The following is a 21,653-nucleotide window of genomic DNA, read 5'->3' as shown; positions in this document are numbered from 1 at the left end:
TAGGCTATAGAATAAACAACAACACAACTGTAGTTCAGGGCTCAGGGTACAAGGGAGACCAATCACATCTCAATTGCAAGACGCACATATCAGATTTGATGCCTAACTATATTTTCTAAAAAGAACTAGAGTTCCTTGAAGAAATGGTTGAGTCAGGACAAGATGAAAATGAAAAAATCATGTTAGGCCAATAAATAAATAAATAAAACCAATGCATGAACAAATGGACACAAGCTGGAAAGGGTTAGGACCAGCTAAATCTGGGGCAACCTGATCATCAAAGTAAGTTCAAAAAGGAATAGAATAAAATAGGAAACCATGTTGGCTAATTTTACAAATTCAAAAGACAAAGTGAGAGCTTTTCCTTGTAGGAAATGTCAGATGAATGAAGAATGACTAATTTGTTTTTTAATTTACCATCTGGTTACCACCATAGCAATAGTGGATTCCGTCACAACCCCTCAATGGATACTAAATAGGCAATTTACATAACCTCAGTGTCACTCCCACAAAGTATCATTTTCTTATTCATAAGCACAGAAATGAGGCTGGGGATTTAGCTCAGTGGTAGAGCGCTTACCTAGGAAGCGCAAGGCCCTGGGTTCGGTCCCCAGCTCCGAAAAAAAGAACCAAAAAAAAAAAAAAATAATAAGCACAGAAATATTTCTCAGTTAACTTTTCAAAGGCTTGCCAGACAACATCTTGACCACGTGATAAAACTGAGCCCAATGGACATGTGCCTCCTGATACCGTGCAGTGACAAGCACACAGTGTCTGTGCCATTCTGCCAACAATATATAATCTAAATCTCATGAGGGGATAGAGTTGGCTCAGTAGTTAAGAACAAGCACTGCTCTTGCAGAGGACCTGAGTTTGATTCTCACAAATGCCTGTTAAGTCTAGCCCTGGAAAATCCAACACTCTCTCTAGATTCCGTGAGTACCTGCACTCAAACATGCACAGGCACACATAATATACACACAGCAAACATAAAACATGCACAGGCACACATACATATACACACAAGCAAATATAAAACATGCACAGGCACACATACATATACACACAAGCAAACATAAAACATGCACAGGCACACATACATACACACAAGCAAACATAAAACATGCACAGGCACACATACATATACACACAAGCAAATATAAAACATGCACAGGCACACATACATATACACACAAGCAAACATAAAACATGCACAGGCACACATACATATACACACAAGCAAACATAAAACATGCACAGGCACACATACATATACACACAAGCAAACATAAAACATGCACAGGCACACATACATATACACACAAGCAAACATAAAACATGCACAGGCACACATACATATACACACAAGCAAACATAAAACATGCAGAGGCATACATACATACACACACAGCAAACATAAAACATGCACAGGCATACATACATATACACACAAGCAAACATAAAATAAGCCTCAAATCTATTGGTGAAAGACCATCAAACCAACTCGGGATGAGGAACATTCTGCAAAATATTAGACTTAAGAAAAAAAAAGGTAGTAGCCAAAGGAGAGTTGGTGGTGGCGGCGCACGCCTTTGATCCCAGCTCGGAGGCAGAGGCAGGTGGGTCTTTGAGTTTAGGCCAATCTGGTCTACAGAGTGAGTTCCAGGACAGCCAAAGAAACTATCTCAAAACAAACAAAACCAAAAAGGGTCAAGTTAGAGACTGGAAAGACAGCTCAGTGGTTCTAAGTGCTTGCTCTTCCCAGAACTTCATGGTGGCTCATAGCTGTCTATAACCCCAGTTCCAGGAGATCTGACACCTTTTTCTGCCCTCTTAGGGTACCAGGCACATGTATAGGCAGAACATTCATACAAAAAAAATAAAATAAAATAAAACTAAATCTCTTTTAAAATGTCAAATTACTGAAAAGAAGTCTGAGAAACTATTCTTCTATGAAAGAGACTGAAGAACTATGACAATTAAGCACTCAACAGTGAACGGTCCCCAAAGCACAAGTAAGAGGTAACAAGTTTTCTAGTTTTAGTCTTTGCTGCAAAGGATATAACCAAGAGATCAGTGCAATTTGAGAGAGGTTCAGTTTATCTTGAGTATCAATTTGAATAGACTGAGACACGACACGTGGGAGTTAGTGAAGCACAATTTCGGGTGTAGCTATGACAGGGTTTCCAAGATCACTGCCATTGTAGCAACCAAGGAGAGACTCAGCACAGAGGTGTTTGGAGCCATCTGAGAGAAGCCAGCCACTGGGACAGATACACTCTCACGCTCTCTTTCACTCTGCTTCCTGGCTGCCAGGAGACGAGCAGCTTCTCCTGCCACCAAAGGTCCACAGCAGTAGAGCCAAAGGAGCAGGGACTCAACCCAAGACAGCATCCCAGGTTACTGTTAGCTGACAACTTTACAGTCGCCTTCAGTAGCAAGCTAAGATCTACCCACACTCTGTGGATACTACTTTAAACTTTCTACAGAGAGTTATCTTTCTCAAAAGAGCTGTCCTATTGGACAGACCAGGAAGTCACGTGCTTGTTAGGTCACGCTGATTCCTTTAGGAGGACTGGTTCAAGCCAAGCTATGGCTCATACCTGTAATCCTAGCACTGCAGAGGCCAAGGCAGCAAAGATCTTGAGTGCTAGGCCAGCCTGAGCTACTGAGAGAAATCTTACCTAAGAAAAGGAAAAGAACACTAGCTCACTTATCTGACAGTGCCCAGAGTGGGGGTGGGGTCAGTATGGTTCTATTGGAGTAAACCACTCATGCATACTTACTAAATATCATAGAAGAGTTGAGATAAAGTAAAAACAATCAAAGAAACCCTGTAAAACAAGTAAGACCCATACCACTGTCCTCAAGAGAGAAATTTACTATATGAAGGAAAGAAACTAACAAAATATTGACATTAAGACAATCATAAAAGTCAAGTTAGGGATCTGAAGAGATGGCTTGGCAGAGGTAAGGGCAGTCACTGCTCGGGCAAAGAACCTGGGTTTGGTTTCTAGCACCTACATGGTGAGTTAGTAACTACAGTTCCAAAGGATCTGGTGCCCTCTTTTGACTTCTGTTGGCTCCAGGTACACACATGGTAGACATACATACATGCAGGTCAAACGCATAAAGCAAAATACATATAAATCATCATATACATAAAATAAAACAAACACATATAAAAAGAAAGAAACAAACAGAAAAGTGAGCTTAGGTGGCACATGCCTGTAAGCCCAGCTCTCAGAAGGCCAAGACAGGAAAGCTCGAGTCTGAGGCCGAGACCAACATTAATCGATATGCTGTGTGGATTATCATACAAGTATGTGGACTACCAGACCATCTGATAAAATAACCTGACAAAAAAAGCACAGGGTACTTGAGAGATGGCTTAGCACTGCTTGCTCTCCCTGAGATCTTTGGTTCCCAGCACCCACAGAGAGGCTCACAGTCCTCCGTAACTCCAGTTCCGGGAGATTCGAGCCCTCTTCTCAGCTCTGTGGGAACCAGGCACACGTGAGATACATATACATCCATGCAAGCAAAATACTCTTAGGCATAAAATAAATAAAATGTAAAAGAGGGGTTGGGGATTTAGCTCAGTGGTAGAGCGCTTGCCTAGCAAGTGCAAGGCCCTGGGTTCGGTCCCCAGCTCTGAAAAAAAAAAAAAAATGTAAAAGAGACAGAAACACAAGACCAATGCTGAGCTCAGACTTCTACAACTCCAATACTGTTTCCTTGTTCATAAATCCGTGTGTGCAGTGTCTTAAAACAATTAAAAGGAATTCCCTTTCAACACTCGCTGCATCTGCAGACATTTACAGTCACCCTTTCAGTCTTGCTTCTGTATTATGCTAGAAGGGGTATGTGAGATAGTGTGCTAACGGACAGTGAAAGATGCTTCTTCTCCAGGAAGAATTCATCTTTTCTCAAGTGATTGTAGAGAGCTCTGTACAGCATAATCCCTGCAGTCAGCAACACTGTAGGATACACTTACACACGTAGGTGGGCAGACCTCGTGTTATACGTTCTTACTATAGAAATAGAAGTCAAAAAATAAAACTGAAGAACAATTTTGCAGGTGGTGGATGACTTTTACAATCATTGTGGTGACAGCCTCACAGTTTAGCATATCAAACCTCATCCAACCGCACACATTAACATATATTTTGATGCTTATCATTATACCTCATGTGCTGGTTTTTGTCACCTGACATAAACTGGAGGGAACCTTGATTGAGGAACTGCCTCCATCAGACTGGCCTGTGGCCATGTCTGTGAGATAGTTTCTTGACTAATGGCTCACGTGGAAGAGACCAGCCACTGTGGTAGTGCCATCCCTGGGCAAGTGATCCAAGAAAGCAAGCTGGCCAAGCCGTGGAAAGCCAGCCAGGAAGGAGCATTCCTCCACAGCCTCTGCTTCACTTCCTGCCACTAGGTTCCCGCCTGAGTTACTTTCCTGGCCTCCCTCAGCAATGGGCTATGTTGTGAACGTGCAAGCTAAATCAAGCCTTTCCTCTCCAACTTTGTTTTGGCCAGAATGTTTTATCACAGCAACAGAAACTAACTAGAACACCTAACTAAAACTGCTTAAAATAATAATGAAGACCAAACTGGATAAAAAAAAAAAAAAAAGACCTTTAGACTTAAACCATGAATTACTATGATTAGATCAGGAAGCCAGAATGATCTCTTCAGGTAGCATGCTATCAAGACTTGGAACACGGAAGGAAGAGAGATAGTGTGTAGGTCATATCTAGCTGCAAAGTGACGTGAGGAACAAAGGGACATAAGAAATAGTCCAAAGCAGGCCCGCCTGAGAGATACAACACATTGCCAATAGCAACAGCAACATTTAAATTCTGGTGTCGCTGCTGCCATGTTCCATTCATCAAAACAGAGATTAGAAAACAGGTCAGTCCTGAGACTGACGCAGGTGTCTGGGAAACACCTCAATGGGGGAAAACAAGCAGGTTGCTGCTTATCGACACGAAGCCACAGGCATACCCATGTCCTTCCAAGGATGTGTGTGGTGAACACACACGAGGCTGGTGATGCACTTTGTGGGGAAGCCTGTTCAGTTGTAGACGATTTAATTTACTAACCCACCCAATTCCTTTCCCTTTCTTCCCTCCTTGGACCTTTCTACATTTCCCTTTGTTAAACCAGACAGGTAAAAAAGGCAGTTTCTGTGCTCAGTCAAGCACACAGCACAACAACCGGGTGCCACATTCAGGACTCTACAAAAGCAGAGCCACCTCAGAGGCAAAGCATCCTCGAAGCAGAGTGTCCAGCCTCTCTCCACCCAGTCTTAGAACCCCTACAACTGTACTGCTGTAATCATAATCTGGCTTTTCCATCCAATAACCTTGACTCTTGGAGATGGCAAACTTGTCCCCCAAAGCTGAGTGACATTATGACCCAGGGAGACAAGCTGTGAGTGATAAAACAAGGTCTATCAAGGCTATGGCACTGACACTTCTAGGTTTCAGTGTGATGGTGGTTCAGATCTAACCAAGGAAAGCACTGGTCTGACAGGACCCGCTCTGCTGCTCTGCAGGTTTAACTCCTTCCTTACAGTCACAGATTGCTCAACTCTTATGGAGACTGAAGGTGGTTCACTCTAGCAGGACAAGTACTAGCTGCGCTTGAAGGGCTCGAATGTATAAACAAATGACTGTATTTTAAACAACTTGGGAAGTTCAGTCCAGTGACTAAGGGGGCTGGAAGAATTTCACCTGTGAATTTTAACATTTATTTAAAAGAGTGAAGAAAGACAAAATACAAAAAGAAGAATAAAAGTTTCCTGTTTCTATACAAAGTTTCTGCCTACAATTAAATAAGACTAAAACAAAACAACAAAATTTTAGTGGCAAAATGATTTTATTGCCACTTTACTAAGTTAATTTACAGTCCTTCTATACACAAAAGCCCCTCCCAGCATCCAGCTCACACAGATCCAGCTGCTCTAACTGCTACCCGATCCACAAGAACTCCCTCAAAGCATGAACAAGTTCCCTCTGAAGACTAGGCATGAACAAGGGTAAGCAAACTGCAGGGCAGTGGGCCCACCTGTCTCTGCCCCCCTCATGCCAGGCTCGAGTGCCACCAAGCCTGGCTCTTCCACCTGGAAGGACCAGGAGGACTGAAGTAAGGTCCTGATGCTGGTCTAGCAAGGGCCTTGCTGACTGAGCTTTCTCCCCAGACTCCTAAGGAAGCTTTAGCAAAGGGGAAGCTGGAGACTGGGGGAAAGAGAATCATCTTCTACTACAATTCTCTACATATTTTATTACTTTAAGTATTAATTACTTAAACATGTATAGAATTTGAAAATGTAAAAATCTGTAAAAAACAGTACCGAACCCATGTGTTCCTTTTGTTTTGAATGTCCTACTCACCTTAGTCACTCACTTGTGACAACTACTGCCAGCAGCACCTCTGTAGCACGGAGTGCTCCTTACAGAAATCAATGTATCTTCTTGAATCCACAGACTAGAAGCAAGATCTCAGGCCACAGACAACCTCCCGGGCTGCTGCTACTTCTCAGCTCTGAGGCTTTCCGACTTGCCATTTTGATGACTTGGAAGACCCAGACTCGGGAAAGAGAAGCTCTAGCTGAAGCCACTGTGAACTCAGGCCTTGCTACAAATTGAGAAGGCTCAGTCAAGAGGAGGGAACACTGAAGGGCAGCCACAGCACAGGCATGGGCACCAAGTTACTGACAGGTCTCACTCCTTGCCGAATGGGAAAAACATGTGCGTCACTGGAGATACAAAAAGGAGGGGAACAGAGGCATCCAGGTAGAAAGACCTGGTCCCTCGGACACCAGAAGTCCTAAGGCTGTCCCATCACTCTAGCAACAGTTCTTGAAAAGCATTCTCTTTACTGATTTATTAGCCAGTCAGTCCATGTTTGGAAACCACAGGCACAGTTCCTAACAGCTGGATTTCAATTTCTTCCTTTACAGAGAAGCTCCACTCACCAATAATCCTCTTCCAAATCCCAAACCTGGATCTTTTTTGTTTGTTTGCTTGTTTTTGTTTTGTTTTTTTGAGGCAGTTTCTCTGTGTAGCCCTGGCTGTCCTGGAATTTGCTCTGTAGATCAGGCTGGCCTCAAATTGACTGAGTTCCACCTGCTTCCCAATTGTTGGGATTAAAGAACCACCACTCGAAACTATTAAATCTGGAACTATCAACACTTTTTCCACTTAGTAATACTTGTCCATGTGTCCCAACTGCACTGCTACGCCTTCACACTAAATCAGTTCCAAATATAACTGCTAGCCCCAGGGGATCTGATGCCCTGAGGACCTGACACCCTATTCTGGCCTCGAGCATACATGCAGCCAAAATATTCATCCACATAAAATTTAAAAAAATGGTTAAATATATTTTTCATGTGAGCCTCCAGGCTGTAAAGTGTTTGCTATGCAAGCCCAATGCCCTGAGTTCAACTCCAGAACCCATGTAAAGGAAGGAGTTTACTCCGTGAGGTTGTTTGATGTGAGAAAAAACCTTCCCCTTTCCCCTCCTTTCCATGTTGGTAATGAACCCAAGACCTTGGGTATACAAGCACTCTCCTGCTAAACTACAGTGCCATCCTTTTAAAGCTCATCCTAGTATTCCATAACAAAGCAGTGCAGAGGTCTGATTTCAAGTCAATGTTTGGTTGTGGTGGGCAATGTAAGCATGGTTCCAAAGCGAGGGAGCTCTGTGCTGTGACAGTTCCAACCATTCAGTAACAGAAGCTCCAAACAAGCTGGATACAGGGGTGAGGAAGTGGCACGGTGAGTAAAGTGCTTGTCCTAGAACACATAAGTGTAAGGACCTGCATCTGCATCCCCAGTGCCCACGTAAAAAGTTGGGCTCAGTGTCATGAGTCTGTAATTCCAGCACCGAGAAGGCAGGCAGGTGGATGATGCTTGCAGCTCACTAGCTGGCTAGCCTGGCTGAATTTGTGAACTCCAGGTTTACTGTGAGACCAGTGAAACCTGGTTTAGAGTGCAGAAGACACCCATTGTTGGCTCTGAACACCCACACCACCCCTCCCCACACACATTTGGGTACGGTGATTCATACACGAAATCTAAGCACTCGGGAGACTGGGGTGGGAAAACTGTAAGGTCCAGACCAGCCTGGACTACATACCTAAACCCCATCTCATATTCTCCCTGCCCTAAAAAATAACAGAACCCCAGAACCACAAAAATAAATTAATTGGTCTAGTAAATGCCCATCTTCTCTGATGCACTCATTCTTAACAACTAGTTAGAAGATGTCACTTGTTACCAAACGGGTTTGAAATGTATTAAAACTCTTCATTTGGACTACTGTCTGCCAGTACCTGCCAGGCAAGACTCAGTTTAATTTCCAGAGACCATTAAAAAAGTAGGCAGGTGGTGTGTGTGTGCATTTACAATCCCAGCAATGGGAGATGGAGACGGGAAAATCCCTGGGGTTCACTGGCTACCCTGACTAGTCTACACTGTGAGGTCAAGCCAGTGAAGGATACTGTCTCAAAAAATGTAGAGAAAAAAGAACAAGGTGTGTGTGTGTGTGTGTGTGTGTGTGTGTGTGTGTGTGTGTGTGTGTGTGTGTGAATGTGTGCGTGCGTTGGGGGTGTGTGGAAACGGCTCAGCGGTTAAGGCTACAGATTACTCTTGCAGACGATCCAAGATCAGTTTGCAGTAGCAACATCAGTTGGCTCACAATGACCTATAACTCTACTTCCAGGGGGAGCCAATGCCCTCTTCTGGCCTCGTTAGGTACCTGTACCCAACATGTACATAAACCCCCACACAGACACACACAGACACACACAGACACACACACACACAGACACACACAGACACACAGACACACACAGACACACACAGACACACACAGACACACACACACACAGACACACACACACACACACACACACACACGCACACTTGGGCATGGGGTATATATACTGTAATCCCAAATATAAGATAAAATCTTTTACAGTTAACAAGGTGGGCAGCGGTGAGACAGCGTACCAGGTAGAAGTGCTTGCTGCCAAGCCTGACTGAGCTGGATCCTCAGGACTCACGTGGTGGAAGAAGAGCCAACTCCCTCAAGTTGTCCTCTCACCTCCACCCACATGCATGGCACATGAGTGTGCACACATAAGTAAATGCAAAATAAAAAATTACTATAAACAGGCGTCTGACACCTGAGGAACACCACCCAAGCCGATGACTAGCCTCCACAGATGTGTGCACATGCACATGCACCTACAGGAACAAACACACAGAACAAACCTTGCATGCCTATTATTCGGTTTTAATAATTACCAACACATGGCAATTCTTTGTTCATCTACAACCCTTTAGACAACTGAAGATTTTAAAGTGACTTCCAAACACATTGCTTCATTCCTAAGACTTCATCTCTCAGCTCTAAGACAGAAATACTATTATCATATGTAAAAGTAATTAAAATCCCTTAAAAATCACTTAATATTTGAAGGCTATACAAGTTATTCCCAATGGCCTCAAAACACCTTTTTACAGTGGTGTGGATACAAATAAAGTGTATACACTCCACTTAGCTGGTGTCGAATCTTTTAAGCATGGAGATGCGTCTCTCCTTTTCTCCTGACACCCATCTAAAGTCACTGGGCTTGTTATGCTCTATAGAATTTCCCACATCATAATTAATAACACTCTACAAACTGTTATACCTCGAAACTTAGTTTTTATTTAATTTGTGGAGGAGGAAACAAGAATACTCACGAATGACGTCATGTGCACAGAAGTAAGGATTTAGTTGTGCCAAATTTATAGCTGGTATGGTTTATCTTAAGGTTGTCAGTCTAACCCCTCATTCCAAAGTCCCTTAAGTAGTTTTAACTGGTACCGATAATTAATGCACAGGTCTTTCATTTCATTAGATCATCACACAGAAACTTTATTTTAAAGAAACAGATTTAAGACTTTTTTTTTATCAGATTATAAAATCCTGTTTACAAGTTCCTCAAGGGTGAAATGATGAGAATTTCTTTAAAAGATGGAACAGAATCACAATGACATTCTCAGCCTGTAAATCAGACCACAAATCAAAACTACTCCATACCCACGAAGGTGGCTAGAGCTGAAAGGTAGACGGTAAGCACTGACAGAGGTGTGGAGAGGCAGACATTCTCAGGCAGCGCGTGGAGTGTCAGACACACGGACCTGGAAAACGGTTCCACAGGTCTCAGCAAACTAAGCAGAGGTAAGTGTCTGGCCTTGCAACTCTGCGGATAGACCTATATATCCAATAAATTATATCCACAACAACCTTCATCAGTGAGAAAGGTCCTTGCAAATCATATACCTAATAAGAGAACACAAAAGAACAGGCTCAATAATAAAAGAAACCATGTTTCTGAAAATGGACAAAGACTGAAGAGACTTTTTTTCCCCAAGTAACATATACTAATAGCTAATAAGTACATAACAATCAACACCTCCTACCTTTTTTTTTTTTTTTTTTTTTTTGAGACAGGGTTTCAGTGTGTAGTCTTGGCTGTTCTTTCTTTTTTCAATTGTCTATTTACTTCATTTTTCTACCACAGCTTTCCTTCTCTCTTCTCCTCCCAGTCCCTCCCTGTTATCTCACCTCTCTCCACCCATACACCCCTCTCCTCTTCTTCTCTGAAAAGGGGAGGCCTCCATGGATATCACCCAGCTTGCCTGTCCTTTCTAAGAAAAAAAAAAGAAGCAGTTACTTTCAGAGCTGGAGGAATGGCTCAAGGGTTTAGAGACTGTACTGTTCTTTCAGAGAACCTGAGCTTGGTTCCTAGTTCCTAGGACCTACATCAGATGGCTCACAACTGTCCACAACTCCAGCTCCAGGGGACCCGATGACATTTTCTGGCTTCTGTGGGCACCTGCATTCATGCGCACATACCTATAAAGTAACTTTAAAAGCAGTTACTTTCTCACTGATTATCAAGAACAACACTTTTGGGGCTAGAGAGATGGCTCTACAGGTAAAAGCACTTTATACTCTTGGGGAGAACCAGGCTCAGTTCCCAGCACTCACACCAGACTGCTCACAACTGCCAGGAATTCTTCTTCTACAGCACCAGCTCTCAACCTGTGGGCCTCGCACATCACATATTTACACAAAGTTCCTAACAGCAGCAACATTACAGTTATGAAGTAGCAACAACATACTTTTATGGTAGTGGTGGGATCACCACACCATGAGGAACTGAATTAAAGGGTCACAGCATTAGGAAGGTGGAGAACCGCTGCTATAGAGGCTCTAATAGGCTCTCATGGCCATGGCCACCTCAAGTACCTATATGAATACAATGTACAAACAGAGGGCAGGTGCACATACATACACATACCATAATAAAAAATAGTAAGGGAAAAAATAACCACCCTACTTGACATTTTTTCTAATATTCTTGTCAGGCAGCAAAAAGTTAGCTATTTGTAGTCCAGGCTGGCCTTGTTCAATCCTTTCCTCAACCTCTGAGGTGTATGGCATTATAGCTATGTACTACCAAAAACTGTACTTGCAAAAATTGCTATGTACTTGCAAAAACTGGCATTAAAATACACATATGTAAACATATAATATATAAATATGTACACATACACATGTATACATACGTACATATATGAAAGTTGTTTGTGGCTATTCTTGGTTGTTACTTTACTACATCTGGAATTAACTAAAACCCAGGTGGCTGGGTGCACCAGTGAGGAATCATTTGAAGTAGGGAGATCCACCTTTAATCCTGGCCACACCTTCTGCTGGCAGCCTGTATAAAGGACCTTGAAGGAAGCTTTCACTCTGCCTGCTGCTCTCGCTCCCAATGGCAAGTCCACTCCTTCACTGGCATTAGAGCCTTACTTCTTTGGAATTCTGGCACATACTTAAGCCAAGCTGAGACATCCAGCCTCATAGACAGAACAACTACCGGACTCTTGGACCTTCTGTTGGTAGACAGCCATTGTTGGGCTGGCTGGACCACTGCCTATAAGCCATTCTAATAAATCCCCCCCTCTCTCCTCACCCCCCTCTCTGTGTGTGTGTGTATGTGTGTGTGTGTGTGTGAACACAGAGAGATTCATTCTGTAAGTTCTGTTCCTCTAGAGATCTCTGACTAATACACAAGTCATCAACAACACTATCACAAGATAACAAGCGAATGATAACCTGACTTGTTTGCCCACAGGGGGGGGACAAGGAATGGAGTCTTTTCTTTGTGTACATATATGTGTGGAAGTATAAAACTACACATATGGCTGTGCATATAGATGTTAGAGGACACCTGGAAGTGTCATTTCTTAAGTCATCCACCTTGTGTTTATTTAATTTTAAAAATATTGTGTGCATGTGCGCATGTCTGCCCAACAGAAGACAGGTCACCGATCACCTGGAGCTGAGTTCCAGGCAAGGAGAACTGCTGGATGCAGATACTGATAACCGAATTCTGTTCTCTGCAAGAGCAGTGCTCACTCTTAATGGCTATGATATTTCCTTTCCTTACCATTTTATTCTTATTAATTGCATGTGTGGACATCACTGCAGGCACCCTTGGAAGACAGAGATGTCAAAGTCCCTGGAACTGCAGTCACATAGGTGGTTGTGAGTCAACTTATTTGGGTGCTAAATACAAACTCCAGTCTTCTGCAAGAGCCCTCAGAGCTCTTAACCACTGAGCCACCTTTCTAGCTCCTATACATATATACAGTTTTAATAAATAACAATAAAGACTAGGCTTTGTCTGTGACAGTAATGCTGGAATGGCAGAAAACAGTGGTAGTATTGCAAATTAGTTCAACTTCGTCACTAAAATAATCCTGATTCAGTAGGCCCTCTTGAGGGGTAAAGGATTTTATTGGACAATAAAATCATCCAAAAGTAACAAAGAAAAGAAAGAATAAAACAGACTTCACATGGGATAAATAATACATTTTAAACAAGATATAGAAATAAGTAAATATTACCACATTAAAATTTCAGAAACCATATTCTATCCGTACTGACCACAAATAACATCAGTGTCAGTACACTGAGGCAAAGGAATGTGAACTGAGAAAATACAGTTTTAATAAGTAGATTATCTTGTCAGTTTGCTGCTTGGTTTTATTAAGTCTGTGTTACACTACTGCTATTTTTGCACCCGGGACCAAAGGAAAAAAAAATTCTTCCGCTTTGGGATTTGGAACACTTACTAGTTCCTGTACCAAAGGAAAAAGACAAGATTCTATATTTGGCTGGCTTCCTGCTTGAAACTCAAGCCTGCATCTCATTTCTCCACGTAAAGATGGTAGAAGTCATGCGACCATGTTTACAAACCGATGCTGAGGTCCTCCAGGAATGGTGCTGGGCAAACGGCAAATACCAAATACCACAACTGCAGAAAGCAAACTACCGTCATCCAGTTCTGATCGGCTTACACAAATCACATGACTCCTTCTGAACTAGGCTGGAGTAGGGGAGGGAAACAGGCAAACGACTGTTGGAAAAGCTTGGTAGGGGCTACTCTGACTTAGGTTTATCGAGCCACACTTTAGGGGAGAAAAAAAAATAACAAAAACCGAGCACTGCCTCAAAGAGGCAGCAACTTGTTGGTATGTCTAAAAATAAAAGTAGGCACGGGTCTTCTGATCAGGTAGTTCCATCTCTTAAACTACACTGTTGAGATAATTGTATATAGGAACATACGAGCATATAACAAAGTATCTAGAAGGATTTCATTGTATTCTTATAAGAGGAAAACCTAGAAACAAATGTTTAACTTAAAGACTAGTTACAAATACAAATAACAGTCCTATGTACAGAAACAGCTTATCTTGCAGCAGTATAACACAGTAAGAAGTGTCAAAGCGGGTTTTTCTTCCAGAAGACCTGGCTTCAATCCTTTGCACCCACATGGCAGGTCACAGTGGTCTTATAATTCCAATTCCTAGGGTCTCCAAAATTTTTCTGGCCTCCAAGGGTACCTAGCACACAAGCCGTATACAGACATACATGCAGGTAAAGCAACCCATACACATACATTTTTTTTTCTTTTTTTCGGAGCCGGGGACCGAATCCAGGGCCTTGCGCTTGCTAGGCAAGCACTCTACCACTGAGCTAAATCCCCAACCCCACATTTTTTTAATTAAAAAATTTTTTAAAAGAAACGTCAACACAAAGAGTAGACAATACTTTATGCTAACATGGAATGGTTTCCTAAACATGTGCTCACTTAAAGAGTAAGGTGTGACAGGTATGGCCACAGAGGGAGGAGTAGATGAAATGTTTATAAAGGAGGAGGTCTTATAAAAGAACACAGATAGATGCCAGCAACTTCGGTCATCCTTAGGAAGGTGGTTAGGAGATAAGAGGATAGATTTTTCTTTCTCTACATATCCTTTTGACTGCTAGAATTTTCCTCTCCAGTGTCTTTTTCCAAACTGAGTAGGAATGTCTCTCAAGAGGAATAATCATCCTCTGGGTCGAAAAGAATGTGATTCGACGTTTGTAGGTCTGGGCCGCTGCCTCTTAAACTACTCCAGTATCAATGAGCATGTGGCTCCATAAAGCCTCCAAATGACCCTAACACAACAATGGAAGCCTTCACTCTGAACCTAATCCTACCTTGTTCTGCCCCTCTAGGCTAGCCATAGCTCTTGCCAGTTTCCAAAGACAGAGGAGTTTTCCTCTAAGTCTGTCTGTCTGTCTGTCTGTCTGTCTGTCTGTCTGTCTCTCTCTCTCTCTCTCTCTCTCTCTCTCCCTCCCTCCCTCCCTCCCACCCCCTAATGTGCAGATCCTTCCTTTAGGATCTCAAGATTCCGCCCCCCCGCCCCCCCCCCCCCGAAAACCTTCCCAGACTACCCAGGTGGAGGGTGTAGAAACACTGTCAGGATTTAGATTCTGACTAGTCCTATCTGTCTACTCTCTCAGCTTCAAGTCCTGCAGAGTAGGAATGAACCCTTATAATTACTGAAAAGATTAAACAAGATAACTCCTGCTAGGCATTTATTATATAGCCTGTCACACAGAAAACAGCAATTATTATTACTCTACTAGCACCTATGATGTGACTGTTTATATCTACCCGTCCCCCATTGGTCTGTAACCTTCTCAAAGATAAGAAGATGACTTTCTCACTTTCGTTTTGTATTTCAAGCACAGTGCCTGGCAAATAGGTGGTATAAGAATGCACTAAGCCAATCGGGTTTGCTTTTCTGGTTCTGTATTCACCCACATTCTAAATCAGTGGCTAAAAGGTAACCCAGTGAATAGTCTACTGATCCGACCATGCCTCGGGCCACTGGGGTAGAGAGGAGAAAAGTAACTGAGGAGGTGTTGGCCTTTCAAGGACAGTCAGGCAGATAAGAAACGAGTAAGGTGGAAAGCCTACTGGTTTCTCCACGATGACTATGTATGGCTGCTGGGTGTGACAGACATGGTGACATAGGGAATCAAAGTATGCCTGTCCCGGTAAGGGCAACCCAAACTCAAAGCAGGCTGCCAGCAAACACTAGCAAACATTTCTCTTGGGAAGTGGCTGAGGATCGTCAAGATAACTAGGAAGAATTCTGACAGTGAAGTCTTAAACGGGACACAGCCTATCTTCAAGAAGCTTCTCAAATGAAGAATTATAAAGGAAGGCCTAGAACCTGGCAAGAGAGGGTGAAGAGAAAGGGAGACCCAGAAAGCAAAAACCTCCCAAAATATGAGGCCAAGTAGCTCTGAATGGCTAAGCACGGGGTCGAAGGGAAAGGAGAATGAGAGGACTGAGGTAACCATCAAAGATTAAGTTCAGGCAAGACTGTCAAGAGCCTTGTAGGAAACGGTAAGGCATCTGGGTTTTCCTCCACCTCATGGAGGAAGGAAAGTGAGGGAGTCTTTAAGCGCACAAATGACAGCATCTGATATACGTTTTGAAAGGAGTATCAGACAGAAAGACGTGCATTTTGTCTCAGGCTACCCTCATCCACCATCTTTTGGTTCTCTGGCTGCTTCAAGAGTTAGCTGGTAACAAGTGCTGCCATCTCCGGGACATGAGGCTGCTTTTCAACAGGGATTCCCTATCCTAGCCAAGGGCTTCGGCCGACATCACACTGTCCAAGAGGGTTTGGAACATTTTTTTCTTGTCTTACAAATATAATCACTGACAACAACAAAACCCCTAATATATCAGGCTCACCTCTGCCTCTGTAGTTGTTATATTTAGAAAATATTAGGGTTTAAACACCGCCCCCCGCCCCGTGGCAATTTTTAAGAATTACTGAAAGTAAACAGAGGAGATGTGCGTTCCCATGTGGCTGGTTTTGAATTCTGGGTAGCTTAAGTCCATATTTTCCTTCTTGAGCATACACAACAGTTGGGAATGGGCAGCAGAGAGGGGCCTGGGAGTAGGACCAGGACGGGTTTTTAAGGGGAGGGTTGGGGGATGGAATGGTCACTGTGTGAGCTACCTTGCTCCTCCCATTAAATGGACCTGAGCAAATACTGTCCTCGTTGCTCAAAGTTGTTTCTTTCAGAATGAACTACGGCAGCGCCCTGGCCCGGCCCGAGGAGGACGTCCGCAAAGTTCCAGCCTGTCTGTGTCCCGCACGTTTCCGGGACCCCCTCCCCCTGTCCACCCGGCCAGGATGCACAAGCCGGAGGCGCTCCTCCAGGACAGGATCCGGGGACCGCTCCCACGCGCGGCCGGGCCACCCCACCTTCCCGAGCCCTCCCGACGGCGGCAGGCGCGAACGCTTACCGAGCCCGGCGCTGGGCGGGACCGCGGGGGACGCGCACGGCAGCTCCGCCTCAGCACCGCGGCGGCGTCTCGGCCCGCCGCTCCCCTCAGGGCCGCCGCCCGGTCCGCTGCTCGAAGCCCCGCGGCGGCGGCGGCGGCCTCGCCTCCATGGCGAGGAGAAGCAGCAGAGAGAGGACTGGGCGGGAGGCTGCGATGGCGGCGTGGTCCAGGGGTCTGTGCAAGATGCCCCCGTGAGTCCCTGTCAGCGCCTCACTCGCCGCAGCCTCACTCCCAACGCGGCCTGGGCTGTAAGGCGCTTCGTCATTGGCCGTTGAGAGGCGGGCGCTGGTTCGCTGACGCCAGGCGGGCGTCTCCGCCTCCGCGGGCCCCACCCCTGCGCGCCCCGCTGCGCTGCGGAGTTCCCCGGGCGCTCTAGGGGTCTCCGGGTAACCAGGCAAGATGCTCCCCATCCTCCTCAAGCACCAACATCTCCCACCTAGCCACAGTCCTAGGTCCCTGGGCATGGGCTTTCTTTCTGGTTTACAGATGAGGAAACTGACACCAGGCACAAGCTCACAACTGGTGAGCTCAGGCACTGGAAAGCCATCTCCATCCCTCTCCAAATGTGATCCTCTCATCTGTCACACACACACCGCACGGAACTCACTCACTCTCTCTCTCTCTCTCTCTCTCTCTCTCTCTCTCTCTCTCTCTCTCTCTCTCTCTCTCTCTCTCTCACACACACACACACACACACACACACACACACACACACACACGCACACTGTTGTAAGGTACTTAAAGGACGAAAGATGTAATTGCGAGGACAGGAATTTGCCTAGTACCTAGAATGGATCTAGTTCTGTGGGTGTCATCTTAAATAAACCAGCCCACATCATTCCCACCCGAACCCCAGGGAAATCTCTCTTGCTTTCCAGATGTGCATTCTGGGCCTGATTCTCTGGAGCTGGATGGAACCACGGCACGTGGTGCTCTGCAGCAGACTGAGAGTTGCTTTTTGATAAATGCATGGTGGTCAGGAGGGGAAGGTTGAAAGCACTATGACACTAGGGGTGTGGACACCGTCCTCATATGTCTGGGCATTGGTCCCTCATCTAGCTTCCTGAAGCCATAAGTTGGGTGTTTCAGGAGGTAGCAGTCCTCAGTTTAGAGCACTTTGGACGCTGCAAGACCTGGGGCGCCAAATTAGGACTCTATGCCAACAGCCTTCTTGTATTTCTTGAATAAATGTGCTCAGACCAGAGCCAGGACCTGTGAATGTGCGTTGGAACGGATCTTCTTTAAACTTCCTCCCTCTGGGTAGTAAAAGACCTCTACTTGATTAAGATTTGTTACCCCCCCCCCCCAGCAGGGCCTTCCCAGAGAGTCTCTTAAATGTGAGACTCCAGTCAATGAGGTCTGCTCCTCCTACAAGTTCAAGAAGCCCATTTCCTAGGAAGTACAAGGTCTAGCAGGATGCAAATACAGAGCAAATTGAAAAGTGACCAAATGAAGTCAGGTCTTGCACTAGAACTCAATGCATTAAAAAAAAATACAAAACAAAACAAATCTGAAAAATACTGGTTCTTGGCTAAGAAAGCAGCCTCAAGGCTTTAAAGCAAAACCTACCAGTGAAGTTTTTCTTATCTACAGTTAACCTACATTGTTCATTTCTCTTGCTATTTTATTTGAATTTACAGTATAATAAAAGCATTTTCCATACTAATATTTGGTAATGTAAATAAAATAGAGTAAGTGGTTCCCTATGAGACCAAGTGAAGGACACTGCCAGATTTGACCACACTTGGGAAAATCTGCAGCTGGGTTTGGTAGTCAGAGGTCTAGGATGACCCAAGCCTACCTGACTCTCCCTGGGACCTTCCGGATACATGCAGCTTGGCAAAGTAGCCCTTTCTCAAAAACCTCAAGGTTTTTTCTCTATATAATATTTTGGCAGTGTGATACTTGTGCAAGGGTGACCAAGGTTTAAGTGGCCTGCCCTAGAGACCCTGGGAAGGGAGGGTCAGTAGTGACAACTACACAGTCTCACTCAGCTGCCTCTCTGGTGAAACTGACCTAGCTTTTGTCCTACTTCACTCCTGGTCTTTTTCAGAGCTCCCTATCCCCATTAGCATAATCAAGAGCTGTCTTGGAATTAAGAGGAGGAGGAGGAACGACCAACAAAAAGGTAAGTGGGAGCTCCCCAGCTCTCTACTGCATTGGTGCCTGCAGGTAAGAACTGGAATAGCAGGGCTGAAGGACAGGATTAAAGGACCCTGTTTCCCTACAAAAGACAAAGTCACTTCCCCTCACCTGCCTGCCATTCTGTCTAGTAAATGAAACAATGAGTTGTTCTCTATATTCTGAATGCAGATCACACACTGGACACTGCTGAGAGTAAGTCAGAGATTATCACCTCTCAGGAGCTAACATTCTGGGATGTACTTGGATAATCAACGAACAAACATGTTCACTAAAGTGCCAAGGTGAAAATGAAACCAGGAAATATGAAAATTGAAATAAGTGAAAACCAAGGGCCTTCCCTGGCTACTGTACATCTCCTGAGGGTCATTTGCTGAAGTTTTGTAACTAAGATAGACCAGGCAGGCTCTCTGACCTCATACACTCTACAGCTACCATGGGTAACTTAATCTAAAAGTGTTTCCATACTTGGTCCCAAGATTAAATCCTAAAAAACCATTAGATAGGACTTGATCCCATCCACGACCACGGACACAGGCCTTCTTGTACAAGTCTTAAAAGACAGAAGGTATCTTATACTAATTTTAGTTGAGCAAATAAGAACTTGAAACAAAGCTCTGCTTTTGATTTTTATTTTGCAGGGATAAAGAACTTGGGGACTCACACATGCTTGGCAAGTATTCTCTGAGCTAGCTCCCAAGAACCCCAATCCTAATTTTTAGATGTGAATATTTATAAGTGAAAACTTACACTTGTGAAAACTTGGTGACAGTGCCCTTTAAGATCTAGGACTTTCCTGAAATGGGTAAGTAGATATATAAAGATATCCCATCTCCAACCAAGAAGCTATTTGCAATTGATTAGTGTTGGGAAAGGGAAAATTAGTTCTCTTAATTGAAGTGTCACTGGGTATAATCAGCCACGCTCCACTTTTGTTTGTTGTGTTACTGGTTTTTTAAAGTTTGTTTTGACTTTCCACTTTTGCTTCTGTTTATCCCCCCACCACACACACACACACCCTCAATTGAGAAAACACCTCCATAAGACCTAGTTGTAGGACATTTTCCTAATTTGTGATAGCCTACTGTGCCATCCCTGCACTGGTGGTCCTGAATTTTATAAGAAGGCAGGCAAAGCAAGCCAGTAAGTAGCACCATCTATAGCCTCTGCCTCAGCTCCTGAGACCAGGTTCCTGCCCTGACTTCCTCTGGTGATAAACAGTGATGTGAAAGAATAAGCTAAATAAATCCTTTCCTCTCAAGCTGCTTTTGGTCATGGTGTTTTTTCACATTTGAAACTTTAACTAGGACAGTTAAGACTGTTTATAAAATGCATTTTCAAATATTTAGAGAGATTATCCTGATGTCTATAATTTGCTCTGTTATTGAGATAGGGTCTTGACCAGGGTGGATTTGAAGGTCTCCTTGGTCTCGGTCTCTGTCTCCCTTTCTTTTTTTGTTTAAGTTTTTGTTTTGTTTTGAGACAGGATCTTACTATGTAGCCCTTGGCTAGCCTGGAACTCAGAACTCAGAGATCTGCATATCCTGCCTCCTGAGGGCTGGAATTAGAGGCATGTGGCACTATGGTTGGCCAAACTCTTAAGGTAGAGGGGTGTGTGTGTGTGTGTGTGTGTGTGTGTGTGTGTGTGTGTGTGTGTGTAGTAGGAAGAATGTCTGGATTCCTGAGGCCTAAGTTAACAGGTGGTTATGAGGTTCAGAATGAGGTGCAGGAGTCATCAACAAATGCTAACTGCTGAGCCGTTTCTCCAGTCCCTTTATCTCCCTCCTGCAGTCTCCAGAATGCTGACAGTACAGTGTGGGCTACCACATCCAGCACATAATTTATTTTGAAATTCACACAAATAATGGATACAGAGACAAATGTGTAACCTAAGCATGTTAATGGATAATCCAAGTGGTGATTATACAGGTGTCTAATATAAATATTTTTTAAAGTTTGTTTGGGTATTTGAAAATCCCATAATAAAATCTTGGAGGTAGGGGCAGAGATGCCTGACCTTTACAAAAGTATATAAAATTGTTTAGCTTTTGTTTTGAGGCACAAAGCATTCAACCCTGGGCTTCAGACACTCTAGGCAACTCTAGTGGTCTCCCTCTGTGCTGCGCACATTAAACGCCCTCTGCTTAGTTTTTAGTCACTCCCCATAGACAAGTCCAGTGCTTTGTGCATGAACTTTCTTGGCAAGCTATAATCACTGTTGCCACTTGCTGTTGTTTTAATTTCTCCTCTATTTCTATGATCTCAGGTGTAGTATTTACTGTTTGCATGTTACTATGGAGCTGTGGATTTATCTAAGGCACTGGGCAGTCTTTCCTTCCCAGAAAGAAACTCTTTTTCACTAAGAACTCACAATGTTGGCAGTAATCTTTGCAAAGGACATCAAAGAGACACTCGAGCAGTAAGGACCTGTGAGGCTGAGACCAGGGAGGAAACACGCCCAGTGTTAGCATCCTTTTCCTCACTTGGACATGTCTGCTTGTTCCAAAGAGATGAAAACAAACGACTCCTGAAACAGACTCTACTCTTCCCAGAAGCTTGTACTCCCCCATCAAGAGGTGCGATGGTGGAGGTAGGATTAGCAGACCACCTTGACAGACTATGGCGGGGCACATCGGAATTCAGTGCCAGACTAGGAAAGGCAGCGGTTTCCCTCTGGGTACCAGATGCACACAGTTGTAGCTGTTCTCATCCACAACCATAATAAGATTCTGCTTTA

At 44.1% G+C, this 21,653-nt stretch overlaps 1 protein-coding gene across 3 annotated transcripts in view; it reads right to left on the bottom strand.

Annotated features, from left to right (window-relative positions):
- The window catches only part of Ptpra (protein tyrosine phosphatase, receptor type, A), a 109,575-nt gene extending 92,547 nt beyond the window's left edge, over positions 1–17,028 (bottom strand). Inside the window, exon 1 of one of the 3 annotated variants that reach the window (XM_006235006.5) lies at positions 16,736–17,028. The gene's annotated coding sequence lies outside the window, so the exon portion shown is untranslated. The remainder of the gene's footprint in view (positions 1–16,735) is intronic. The other 2 variants (NM_012763.2, XM_039104340.2) reach the window with 2 other exon arrangements.
- Positions 17,029–21,653: the final 4,625 nt, after the last annotated feature.

The sequence above is a fragment of the Rattus norvegicus genome, chromosome 3 (genome assembly GCF_036323735.1).
Source record: "Rattus norvegicus strain BN/NHsdMcwi chromosome 3, GRCr8, whole genome shotgun sequence".
NCBI lineage: Eukaryota > Metazoa > Chordata > Mammalia > Rodentia > Muridae > Rattus > Rattus norvegicus.
The sequence above is the reverse complement of the archived record's forward strand: the minus strand, read 5'-3'. Positions and strand labels throughout refer to the sequence as shown.